We start from the raw sequence: 13,643 nt of genomic DNA, 5'->3' as shown, positions 1-13,643 counted from the left end.
TGCTGCTGGGCCATATTTCTGAAACACAAATCTCACTATGTAGCTTAATGTGGCAGCTTCCATGACAAAGCTCTACAGGCTCACCTTTGCCATATCTTAGTATTGCAGTTTTCCAAATTGTGAATCCTTTCCCACTGTCTTGATTTAGCCTTGACATAGAGAGTCTGTCCAGAATGCTGCCCCCTGTGCTCCTCCCTTTTGATGAACTCAAGTTCAGCTTTCAAGACTTTAATCTGATGTTACTTCCTGGCAGATCCCTCATACCCAGCTGAGTATGTGCCATCTTATGGGCTCAAATAACTCCATGTTTCTTTGTGCTTATTACCCTGTATTATAAATATGCACTTATATGTCTCCTTCCTGGATTCTGCTTTTATTTCTGTATCCCATACCTACCACAGAGAGGGTACATTGGAGATGCCATGAAGTGTGTGGTGCATTGGATAAATGTACAGGTAAACATCAAATTTCATAAAGTTATACTTATTTTTAGAAAAGTCTAAATTATGACTTCAGAATTGAAACAAAATAACAGAGATAAACAAGCCTTTAAAACTTCATTGTTTGCTTCTACTTCTTTGAAAAACAGTAATAATAGAATAAAACGTCCTGTCAGATTTTAATAACGTGTAATAATCAAATGAGCAAAGGGAGTTCTGATTCCTAAACTATTATACAGGGTATGTTGCTTTCAACTTATCTAAATTCCTATTGGGACTTCCCTGGCAGTCCAGAGGTTAAGACTTCGCCTACCAATGGAGGGGGTGCGGGTTTGATCCCTGATCCCTGGTCAGGAAGCTAAGATCCATATGCCTCCCGGCCAAAAAACCAAAACATAAAACAGAAGCAATATTGTAACAAATTCAATAAAGACTTAAAAAATGGTCCACATCAAAAAAACTTAAAAGAAGAAGTTTCTATTGTCCTTTATTTTTCATAGGCAGTGCAAATGTTAACCTTATTTTTTTCCTTTATTTTATTTTTATTTATTATTTTTTTTTTTTTGCGGTATGCGGGCCTCTCACTGCTGTGGCCTCCCCCACCGCGGAGCACAGGCTCCGGACATGCAGCCCCAGCGGCCATGGCTCACGGGCCCAGCCGCTCCACGTCATGTAGGATTCTCCCGGACCGGGGCACGAACCTGTGTCCCCTGTATCGGCAGACGGACTCCCAACCACTGCACCACCAGGGAAGCCCAATCTTTATTTTAATAATACAGTGTATTGACTTTATATACATAAAGAATTTTAGTAATTGTAGTTCTTTGCATGGTACTGTAGATATTAGTGTCCACTCCACTAATTTTCTCTTTCCTCCTCCCTGCCAATACCTCAAGAATATCTCAGAGTACCTCAAGAGTACCTCAGAATCCAATTCAAAATTTGTATTAAATATATTTTTTAGAAAGCTTTCGTTGGTTAGTTTTGGTCACTGAAAGTTTGTCGTTAATTAAATTCATCAAAAGAAAAAGAATGTCAGTTCTGCTCACTTATTCCCTGGGTTTTCATCTTTGAGGCATTTAAATAGATTTATGCAAATTATTTACTGAATATCTACTTCTTTATAGAAAATGAATCTTCTCTAACTGAACAAGTTATGCAATGAATTAGGGACTTGCTTCCCGTTAGCATGTTTAGGTGGCAGCAAGTTCAAGTGTGTGTTCCAGTATTAATTAAAAGGCACACTGACCTATTATAGCTTTCTCTGAATTTATATATATTGAATGACTGAAAAATAAATGAATGACTCAATTATTTTGGAATCTTAAATTATACATATTTATGTACTGTCTACTTTGATTTTGATTAATTGCGGGTTTATCTTCTCTAGCATAGATAGAAAGAAAACTGGAACTATCTATGTGCATTTCTTTCATGTGATATTTAGGAACGTATTTGCAGTATACCTGAAAGGTCAGTTACATGCTCAGTTTATCAGCTGAGTTCTTTATTGAGGGTATATCATATTATTAAATAGTAATAAACACATTTGTTGAGTGCTTAGCATGTGACAGGTACTGTGCTAAATACTTTGAAATGTGTTATCTCATTTAATTTCCACATCATCTTATGCTACAGAAACTATTAACTACTTTTTTATAGATGAGGAAAGTGAAGCTTGAGAGATTAGGTATTTGGATCTGGGATTGAAATCCAAGGAGTCCTCCTCAAGAGTCTAGGTTTAACTACGTTGAACAGCTTTGGCCTGCTACTTAGGTGCTTCTTAGAAAAATGAGGCCATTATCTATTAACTGTCTTTCTTTAAAAAAAATTTCACTCCTTTCGATGGTCAGTTAAATAATAAGTTCCATAATTTTATTCTTAAGGCCTACAGAACCTATTCTGTGGCATACTTGTGTTCCTGCAGTGGTGCTGGGGAATCAATATACTTCTGTTTGAGAGTCTTTATTGTTTTCTCAATAACTAGTGTGATAAAATTTATCATCCAAACACTGAGAATGAAATAAAGTGCTATTTGTAATTCTACCAGGACAAACAGAAAACAGACTGTAAGTCACATTTTTAGCCTGTAGGTAGGAGCTAAGTATTTTATGGATGATCTAGCCTAGGCACAGCAGTAATATCTGCAATTTTGAGTAATAAACACTTTGAAATTTACCTCCAAGGAATGACCTATCTTTAGCAAATGCCAGGTGAGTTTCACTATAGAGATGTGCCTATAATGAGACAATTTAGTAAGCTTAAAGATTTATTACTTTTCAAAAGTAGTATGATTAAACTGTATCAGCATTTGAAAATGTGATTCACAAGTTGTAAGAGAAGCTGGGAAAGAAAGTCCTGTTTTTGATGGCCTGTGAAACGAACTAGACAATTCTTTGGACTTGCTTACCTTCATGATTAATGTGTCATAATGATAATATCTATATAATTCTCAATAAATCAGGAATGCCTGATTATGCCCTTATAATAAAATTTACTTATGAAATCAGTGAACATCACTCATGACTAACATTGTCAAAATTACTTTTAATCACATGATTAACCTGTAACATTTGTATTTCATTATTTCTCATGTCCCAAATGGGAGAATGCTAGTGAAACTTGTTTAGGGTATTGGTTAAAATCTATATATTATTTTGGTGTGTTATCTATTAAGAACTTTTGCTTATAAAAATTGATTTTGCTATTTAATTTGTAATTTACCTCAGAAAATAATTAGCACAAATTCTTATTTTTCTAAAGTTTGATAAACAAATGAAAATATTAGACTTATTACATATATAATTATCATGCTATGTAATGGTTTAAAAATACCACAAAATATGATGACATGAACTGCTTTTGTGTCTCTTAAGATAGAAATTTGACCATAAACTTTACTTTTTTTTTTTTTTTAAATCAAGGACCATGGGTTTATTATGACATATTTCCTAGTAGTTGTAATTTTTTTTTAGCATGTGTGTCTAAATTCTCATTAATGTCTTTCTGTATTTATGTAAACAGCACAGAAAATGTTTGTATTAGAATGTTTAAAAATGTTTTTGTTGCATTAACTCAAAGGATATGCCTAATATGTATTTAAATTCAATAAAATGTACTCTGAATTAAAAATTTAAGTATTATAAAAGGTATTTTAAATTTTTAATAATCACTTAAATGTGAATTTAAAGACACTAGATAATAGAAAACACTGACTTTTTGATTTTTGATTATACACCCAGGAAATTCAAGTTTTGTAAAACAATTCGTGCTTCTCAAGTCCAACAAAAAAATCTGCCTACAGCTGGGATTCTGTATTTTGACACATCAGATAGGAAGTTAGAAAGGAATTTTCAAAACATATCAGGGTATGTTTAGAAAATTTAAAAGACAACTGTTGCCTTGACAAAAATGGACATTTAAAATGAAATTAATGTATAGAATATATTTGCTTGTTGTCCTGGGTGATTTTTTTTTCCAACATTGCAATGTCATTTTCAATTAGTTTAGCAAAAACAGTTACAAAATATTTCAAAATCTGTATTCTATGAAAATGTCTACTGCTACAAAAGAGAATCAATATTCCAAACAGAGCATTTTAATGGTCCTGCCAGTCAGTCAAGGTAAAAAGAAAAACACATTAGGGAGAATAATAGCATATTTCACTATGTATTACACTTGACTCTTACTTTAATTGAAATAATTAAATATATATATTAAAATGATGAACGGCTAATAAAGAAGTGTTTGTGTTGTAAAGCATATGAGGCCAATTTAAAAGGAGTGAGTAATTGTATTTGGGCAGTGACTAGATTAAAAAAAGAAGAAATGATTGGGGAGATCCATGTCTGGAAAGACATAGTTGACAAATTTTCCTCTATTTCTCCATCCAAGTATAGCTAACAATCTATGCCTTATTAAATAAGTAAATATTTAATATTTACAGTAAAATATTCTGAGAAGTGAGGACAAGAATGCAGATCAACTAGGAACTTTGGGAAACAAGTTATGACACACCAATGAGATTCCTGATTCTAGGTGCTAGAGAAGCCAACAGCCTGGAAAAACCAATGGGTTCAGGTACAGAAAGCTCTCCTCTCTTTAGCCAAAGAACCAGGAAAGGAAAAATCTAGCGAGGCAGAAAGACATTTAGAAAATAACTATTCTTCTCCAGCCAAACACCACCATTGTGGCTCCCCCATGCACAACCAGCAGCAAAAGTTGAGTGGGGAGCTGAGACTTTTAACCCACCTGGTGGTAATAAGGCATCTCTCCCACTCCCAGTGGAAGGCTGAATTCCCACTTCCATCCTAGAGGGACAAGGTACCCCTCCTTCCCTGGATGTCAATGGAGGCAAAAGAACTCGGATTTCCAACTCTACCTGACAGTAACCAGGTGAAGTACCCCTTTTCCCACCAAAGTGTCTCACAATACCTAAAGTATCCAGGTTTCAAAAAAAACCTCACTCGTTTTACCATAAATCATGAAAATGTCTCGCTGAGTAAGAAAAAACAATCAACAGATGCCAATACCATGATGAAAAGAGAATTATCTGATGATGATTTTAAAATAGCCATCATCAAAATGCTTCAGTGAGCATTTATGAACAAATGAAAAAAAAGCAAATAAATAAAAAGTATCAGAAAATAAATAGAAGGTATAAGGAAGACCCAAATAGAAATTTTAGAACTGAAAAATACAATAACTGAAAAATTTAAAAAAACTCAGTAGATAAGCTCAACAGCAGGATGGAGATGATAGAAGAATAAATCAGTCATACTTAAGACAACAATAGAAATTGCCCAATCTACAACATAGATCATCTAGACTAAAAAATATGACAGAGCCTTAGGGACCTGTAGGATAACAACAAAAGATAAACATTTGTATTACTGGAGCCCCAGAAGGAGAAGGGAAATGGCAGCACTGAAGATGTACTCCGAGAAATAAATAATGGCTGAAACTTTCCCCAAATTTGGCAAGTGACATAAACCTACAGATTCAAGAAGCTGTGCAAATAACACACCATAAACCCAAAGAAATCTATGCCAAGACACACTGTAATCCATGTTGTGAAAACTAAAAATAAGTAATCTTGAAAGCAGCAATACAGAAACACCTTACCTGCTGGGACAAAAACAAACTGAATGACAGTGGGTTTCTTATCAAAAACCATGAAGCACAGAAAGTAGAGTCACAGCATTTTTCAAATGCTCAAAGTACTGTAAATCCAAAGTTCTATATCTGGTGAAATGATCCTTCAATAATGAAGTAGAAATCAAGACATTCTCAATGAGGGACAGCTAAAAAAACTTTGTCACCATCAGACCTACCCTAAAAGAATGGCTAAAGAAAGTTCTCTGCAGGGGGTAAGCAGGTGGGGCTCATACCTATGGGGCCAGGTGGGGAGCCCAGGGGATGGGGGAATGAGGAGGCGGGGCAGGTCTTGCAACGCCCTGCTTCGGCTCACATGGGCATTGGGTGCACGGATGTAGCTGCCTCGTGGCAGGAGAAGTGGCACTCGAGTGCAACTGCCCTCGCGTGGTCATGGAGGCTCTGCAGCGGCTACCGGCAACCACTTCGGCCCCTGGCTGGAGCCGAAAGCTACTGCTGCTGCTGCTGCTGCTGCTGCTGTTCCTGCTGCCGGGCAAAGCTCTGTGGGGCTTGGAGGTGGAGGAGAGTTCCCCAACCCATGAAGAGGAGTGCCACTTCTATGCGTGTAGACAAGTGTACCTGGTGGGTAGGCGTCCCAGGTTTCGGTTGCCAACCACTCCCTGCACCTCAGCAAAGCCAAGATTTCCAAGCCAGCACCTTATTAGGAAGGAACAGCTGTGATAAATGGAGAATTTAAGCAGCTGGAAGTTAACTGACTATTGTGGGAAATACCTGTTTTTTTTCTTCTACCCACTTGATTTCACTTTGTGTGTCCAACTGAAATCAGTTATTCTTTGGTAATAGAACTGAGGAATTCAGATCCATAAACACTGAAGTGGTAGCATGCTCTGTCGATTCACAGTTTACCCATTTGGCCTGGATTAATACCCCTCGAAGACAAGGAGGACTTGGGCCAGTAAGGATTCCACTTCTTTCAGATTTGAACCATCAGATCTCAAAGGACTAGAGCGTATATCTGGAAGACTCGGGCCATACTCTTAGAGGTCTCTTCATTACTGATGACAAAGGAATCCTAAAACAGATTACTCTGAATGACCTTCCTGGGAGTAGATGTGAACCAAATCTACTGCGTTTGGTTCAAGCATTCCTGTACACCGATAAACATGGAGAAGTCTGCCCTGGTGGTTGGAAACCTGGTGGTGAAACAGTAATCCCAGATCCAGCTGGAAAACTGAAGTATTTTGATAAACTGAACTAAAAAATACTTCTTCAGTTCTTGATGCTTGAAACTTCTCAATAAAGTTCAGTATTTTATTACCAAAAAAAAAAAAAAGTTATCTGAAGAGAAAGCAATTATAAAAGAAGAAATTTTGGAACATCATGAAGAGAGAAATAACAATGGAAAAGAATAAAAATATCAGTGAATACAATAGACTTTCTTCTCTTGATTTTCTCTATTATTTTTTACCGTTAAAGCAAAAATTACAACATTGATCTGGTTGTCAGTATAATGTAAATGTAAAGGAAATATTTAATATGTGTACATAATAAACGGGAGTGTAAAGGGACATAAAAGAATATAAAGTTTCTACACTCAAACTGGTAAAATGTCTACATCAGTAAATTGTAATAAGTTATGCATTTTGATACCTAGAGAAACCACTAACAAAGATATACAAAGCTATTATAGATAAATCAAAATGGAATGTAAAAAAATGTTCTAGTAACCCACAGGAATGCAAGAAAAAGAAAGCAATGATAAAACAGTAAAGTAAAAGGATGGAAATATATGCCATGTAAACTTTAATCAAAAGGAAACAGGAGTGGAGACTATTACTATCCAATGAAGTGGTTGTCAGAGCAAAGATAATTACCATTAACAGAAAAGGACAATTCATAATGGTAAAAGAATCAACCCACCAAGCAAATGTAGACCAAACAGCAGAGTTGCAAAATATGTGAAGCAAAACTAATAGAACTGAAAGAAGAAATAGACAAACCCACAATTACAGTTGGAGACTGCAATATCCTTCTCTCAACTGATAGAACAACTAGACAGAAAAAATGGCAAGCATGTAAAATAACAACACTGTTACCAAATACAAGTTCTTGTGCCCCACACACAGTGAGGACAAACAAACTGAAACATGAAACATCAGAGTTTGGAGCAGAGAAATGTTTATTACAGAGCCATACAAGGAGACAGGTGGCTTGTGTCCAAAAAGCCCTGAACTCCTTGAATGGCTGCAGCAAAGCACTTTTAAAGGCAAGGTGGGGGTGGGGGGGAGAGTGGTTAGTTGCTACAAACTTCTTGGTGTTGAAACCCTTTGTTCTTGAAGCTGTCCACGAAGGTCAGGTCAAGATGTTCCTGTAAAGCTCCAACACATGCTATACTCTGTTCTGCAACATTTTATCTCTATGTGAATGGACTCTTACAGGTCAGAGCCCTGAGAATAGGGCTCCTATATATTTCAGGCTATAGGCAACATTCTTTTTTTTTTTTTTTTTTAGGCAACGTTCTTTTACAAAAGCTGCAGAGCCAGCATGACTAACCACAGGCAACAAAGCACAAGGTTAAAGTAAAAGGAACAGATCCAATATGGAGTCGGATTTGTTCTTCCCTATTACAACACCATCAACAAATAGTATCTAATTTACATATATGGAACACTAACACAAAACAGCAGAACATGTGCCCATGGAACACATACCAAGATAGATCATATCTTGGATCATAACCCAAACATCAACAAATTAAAAAAAAACCCAAAAACTAATATCAGAGTATTTTTTCATCCAAATGGAATCAAAGTAGAAATCAGTAACAGAAAGCAAACAGGAAATCTCTAAACTTGAAAGTTAAACAATACACTTGTAAATAACCTATGAGTCAAAGAGGAAATCTCAAGGGAAATTTAAAAAATACACTGAACAGAAAGAAAATGAAGATACAACATCAAATTTATGGGATACAGCTATTGCAATGCTGACAGGGACATTCATAACATTAAATTCTTACAATTAGAAAAGAGGAAAAGTCTCAAATCAATCTAAGCTTTCACCCCAAGAAACTAGAAGAAGAAAAAATAAATCCAAAGCAAGCAGAAGGAAAATAATAATATATATAAGAACATAAATCAACGAAATTGAAAGTACAAATAATAGACAAAATCAATGAAACAAAAATCTGGTCCTTTGAAAAGGTCAATAAAATTGACAAACCTCCAGCAAGACTGACAAAGCAAAAAGAAGACAGAAATTACCAATATCAGGAAGGAAACAAGGCAATATCATTAGAGAACCTGCAGACATTAAAAAGATAATAAAGATATAGCATGAACAACTCTGCCCACATAAATTTTGACAATTTAGATGGAACAAACTACACAATTACCGCACAAACAAATCACACAATGTACAAAAGTTAATAGAATTGCTCTACAATTATTAGGGAAATTAAATTGATAATTTAAAAAATATCAAAAAGGAAATCTCCAGGCCCAAATGATTTCACTGGTGAATACTACCAAACATTTAAAGAGAAAATAACACCAATTCTTCATAATTTGTTTCAGAAAATAAAAGAGGAACAAACATTTCCCAATAATTTTTATGAAATCAGTGTTACCCTTACACTAAAACCAAAGATAGTACAAAAGAAAACTATAGACCAATACCCCTTGTGAATATAGAGCAAAAATCCTTAAAAATATATTACCAAATAGAACTTAGCAATATATAAAAAGAGTTATATACCATGACCAAGTGGAATTTATTCCAGGGATGTAAACTGGCTCAATATTTTAAAACCAATCCTTGTAATCCACCATATTATCAGTGTAAAGGAGATAAATCACAATTATCAACAATTGGTGCAAAATAAGCCTTTGACAAAATGCAACACCCAATCATGATAAAAACTCAGAAAACAAGGAACAGAGGGGAACATCCTCAACTTGATGAAGAACATCTACACAATCCAATAACTAACATCATACTTAATGGTGGAAGTGGAAAGCTTTCTTTTTATGTTTGGGAACAATGCAATGGTGTCTCCTATCCCCACTGCTAGTCTACATATTACAGGAAGTTCCAGGAAGCTCAATAAGGTAAGAAAAAGAAATAAAAGACACACAGATTGGAAAGGAAGATATAAATCTGTACATATTTGCAGATGACATGATGGTCTACATAAAAAATCCTAAGAAATATACCAAAAACTTCTAGAACTGATATTTAACAGTTTACAGTTCAGTAATGTCTTAAGATCCAAGTAAAACATACAAAGATTAATTGTATTTCTATATAAAAGCAATGACCACTCAAACTGAAGTTAAGAATATGATACCGCGGCTTCCCTAGTGGCGCAGTGGTTGAGAGTCCGCCTGCCGATGCAGGGGACACAGGTTCGTGCCCCAGTCTGGGAAGATCCCACATGCCGCGGAGCGGCTGGTCCCATGAGCTATGGCCGCTGAACCTGCGCGTCCGAAGCCTGTGCTCCGCAACGGGACTGGCGACAACAGTGAGAAGCCCGCGAACCGAGAAAAAAAAAAAAGAATATGATACTGTGTATAATCTCTAGAAATCAAAAAGATTAAAGACATGTATAAATCTAACAAGACATGCACAGGACTCCTATGCTGAAATCCACAAAACAGAAAGAAACCAAAGGAGATCTAAATGAATAGACATTTGGTGTTTGTAAATTGGAAGACTCAACAAAGTAGAGATGTCAGTTTTCCCCAGAGTGATATACAGATTTAATTATCATAATCCAGTAAGGTTTTTTCCTGAAGATAATTATTAAATAATAAATAAATAAATAAAGCAAAATTATTCTAAAATTTATTTGGAAAGGAAAAAAGAAATAGAATAGCTGAAACAATTTTGAAAAATCAGAATAAAGGAGTAATCGCTTCATTCAATTTCAAGATTATACAACTGTTACACAAGATTGTGTGGTACTGACAGAAGGATAGACATACAGAACAATGGAACAGAATAAAGAATTCAGAAATACTCCCACACAAGTACTGCCAAAGAGTCTTTTCAACAAATGTTGCTGCAGGAATTGGTTATCCAAAAAGATGACCCTCATCTTAAACCTCACATGTTATGCAAAAAATATCTCAAAATGGATCACAAATTTCATTACAAGGCTTAAAGCTAAATCTTCCACATCCATGTTCATATAGCACTATTCACAATAGCCAAGAGGTGGAAGCAAAGCAAACATCTGTTAAGAGATGAATGGATAAACAAAATGCAGTAGAGTCATACAATGGAATTTATTCAGCTTTAAAAGAGAAGGAAATCCTGTTACCTGCTACAACATAGATGAACCTTGAGGAATTATGCTAAGTGAAATAAACCAATCACAAAAAAGACAAACATTGTATGATTTCACTTCTGTGAGGTATCTAAAGTTGTCAAATCCACAGAAATAAAGGAGAATGGTGGTTACCAGGGGCTGGGGAGGAGGGGAAAAAAGAAGTTATTTAGAGGGTACAGAGTTTTAGTCCTGCAAGATGAAAAAGTTCAGAAGATCTCTTTAACAACAATGTGAATATATCTAATACTACTAAGCTGTACACTTAAAAATGGTTAAGGTGGTGAGTTTACGTACTTTTTTTAAACCACAAGAAAAAAAAGAATGACAGGGTACAAAAATAACCTATATATCCTTTGGGAGAAAAGTAGGAGAAAATCTTCAGAAACTAGGGCTTGGTAAAGAGTACATAGGAATGACATCAAAAGAACAATCCATAAAAGAAAAAACTCGTAAATTATAAACCATCAAAATTATAAACCTTTACTCTGCAAAAGACATTCTTAAAAGGATATAAAGACAAACTACACACTGGGTGAAAATATTTGCAAGTCACATATCTGACAAAGGACTCATATTTAGAATATATAAAGAATTCTCAAAACTCCACACTAAAAACAAAACAATCGAACTAGAAAATGAGCAAAAGGCATGAAGAAACATTTCACCGAAGAGGATATATAGATGGCAAATAAGTACATACAAAGGTGTTCAACATCACTAGTTATTGGAAATCCGTATCACTAGTTATATGGAAATACAAATTAAGATCACAATGAGCTATCACTACATACACATGTGTACAGCTAAAATAAAGAATATCAAAAACACCAAATGCTGACAAGGATGCACAGAATGAAATCTCTCATATATTGTTTGTGGAAATGTATAGACACTCTGAAAGATGGTGTAAGAGTTTCTTAAAAATAATAAATATGACCCAGCAATCACATTCCTAGGAATTTATCTCAGAGAAATTAAAACTTAGGTTCACACAAAAAACCTGTACATGATTGTACACAGCAGCTTTAATTATAGTATTAGTTTTTGCTATGACTATAAAGAGGTAGCACTGGATATGACTATAAAGAGATAGCATTAAGAAGATCTTTGCAATGAGGTGTTAGTTTTGTATCTTAGTGGTTACATGAACCTACATATGTGATAAAAAACAACTGAACATTATACCAATGTCAATTTCCTGCTCTTGATATTGTGCTATAATTATTTAATTTGTAACCACTGGGAGAAATGGGATTAGGATAAATGGAACCTCTCTGTACTATCTTTGCAATTTCCTATGAATCTATAATTTTTTCAAAATAAAATGTTTAAAAAATGTTTGAATCAACTTAGTCTAAGCATTAAGTGATTAGAATTAGAAAAGAATATGGTAGAGATTTTTTCCTTTTTTATTTTAAATTCACTTAAAAAATCAACCTAAAAGGTCCGCTAAAATCACTGACAAAAAAGCAAAGTATAGGATTAGTTACAAGCCCCTAGACTCACATTATAATACCTTATCATTTAGTACTTGCCAAAAAGAAGAGAAAATCTATTTTTATTCTTATTTAAATGACAATAAATGTTTATAAGTTCCTCCCCATCACTGAATTGACAATATTTATGTACAAACTTGAGAAAGATCATCTGAGCATAAGAATCTTTATTCTGTGCTATTGTAGTGCAGATAAAAAAATGCTGCCTGCCATTCTAGTAGACAATGAATGTTGCTGTCCATCAAGCTATCAAGCCATCAAGTCATCAGCCACTGTGGCTGCCCCCAAGGGTGCTCCCTGAGGGGAATACAGGATGGAGAAAAACAGGATATTGGACCTAGATAGTTAAGATGCATATCTAAGGAATAATTTCAACAGCCCAGACTCTTACATCATATAGGAAAGCACTAAAATCATTAACTTGAGAGGTCTGTATTTTTTGTGATCAGCAGTAATCTTTTGATGTTTGACTACACGTTTTTGTTTTTTTCAGGAAAGACTCCTATATATCCTGGCTCCTCCCTTACTTCTTTGGAATAGTTCCTCACAGCTACGGGAGAGGCTGTCTCCCAGCCTTTAATTCTCCTAAGGTCCTCGAATAAACGTAACTCACAACTTTTAGGTTGTGCGTTTTTCTTCAATTGACAGTAGTTATAAAAGGGATGGAAATTATTTATATTAAATCTTTCATCTTTCCTAACCATAGCTACAAGAGCCACATTAGCTTTCTGCTGACCAAAAAAAAAAAAAAAAAAAAAAAAAATTGTTTTATTTTGGAAATAAATCCATAATCAAGGTTGAATCAAAACCTTGCCCATTTATAAAAATATATCTGTATACACAAAATACCAGAGTATATATATATATATCCCCATTCATATCACCTCCCTATCCTAACTATACTCATATATTTGTTTATTTGAACAGGGGTTCTGGAGCCATTATAGTTGTTACCGTTTGGAACAGGAGATAAGAGTGATCAATCAGTGTCAGTGTTCACAGTGATTGCAGTGGCAGGAGACAATACAAGTTCACAAGTGAGAGAGACATCTGTTGATGACACTCTTCTAGGTCAGTTAGCTCAGAAAGCATTAATATTCTGTGTTACAAAATATTCTATGTTTTAAAAACTTCTCCTGAAATTCTGAAAACAATGATCAAATTATAGTCTAATTTTGCTCTCAGTGATGCCCTGAAGGTTCCTTAGTTGGTGCAAACAAAAATCTTTAGTTAAATAAAAAAAAAAAAAAAAGTTAGTTT

At 34.9% G+C, this 13,643-nt stretch overlaps 1 pseudogene; it reads left to right on the top strand.

Moving 5' to 3' along the window:
- Window positions 1–5,987: 5,987 nt before the first annotated feature.
- On the top strand, window positions 5,988–6,813 carry LOC136120790 (peroxiredoxin-4 pseudogene; annotated as a pseudogene).
- The last annotated feature ends 6,830 nt before the right edge of the window (window positions 6,814–13,643 follow it).

The sequence above is a fragment of the Phocoena phocoena genome, chromosome 3, assembly GCF_963924675.1.
Source record: "Phocoena phocoena chromosome 3, mPhoPho1.1, whole genome shotgun sequence".
NCBI lineage: Eukaryota > Metazoa > Chordata > Mammalia > Artiodactyla > Phocoenidae > Phocoena > Phocoena phocoena.
The sequence above is the reverse complement of the archived record's forward strand: the minus strand, read 5'-3'. Positions and strand labels throughout refer to the sequence as shown.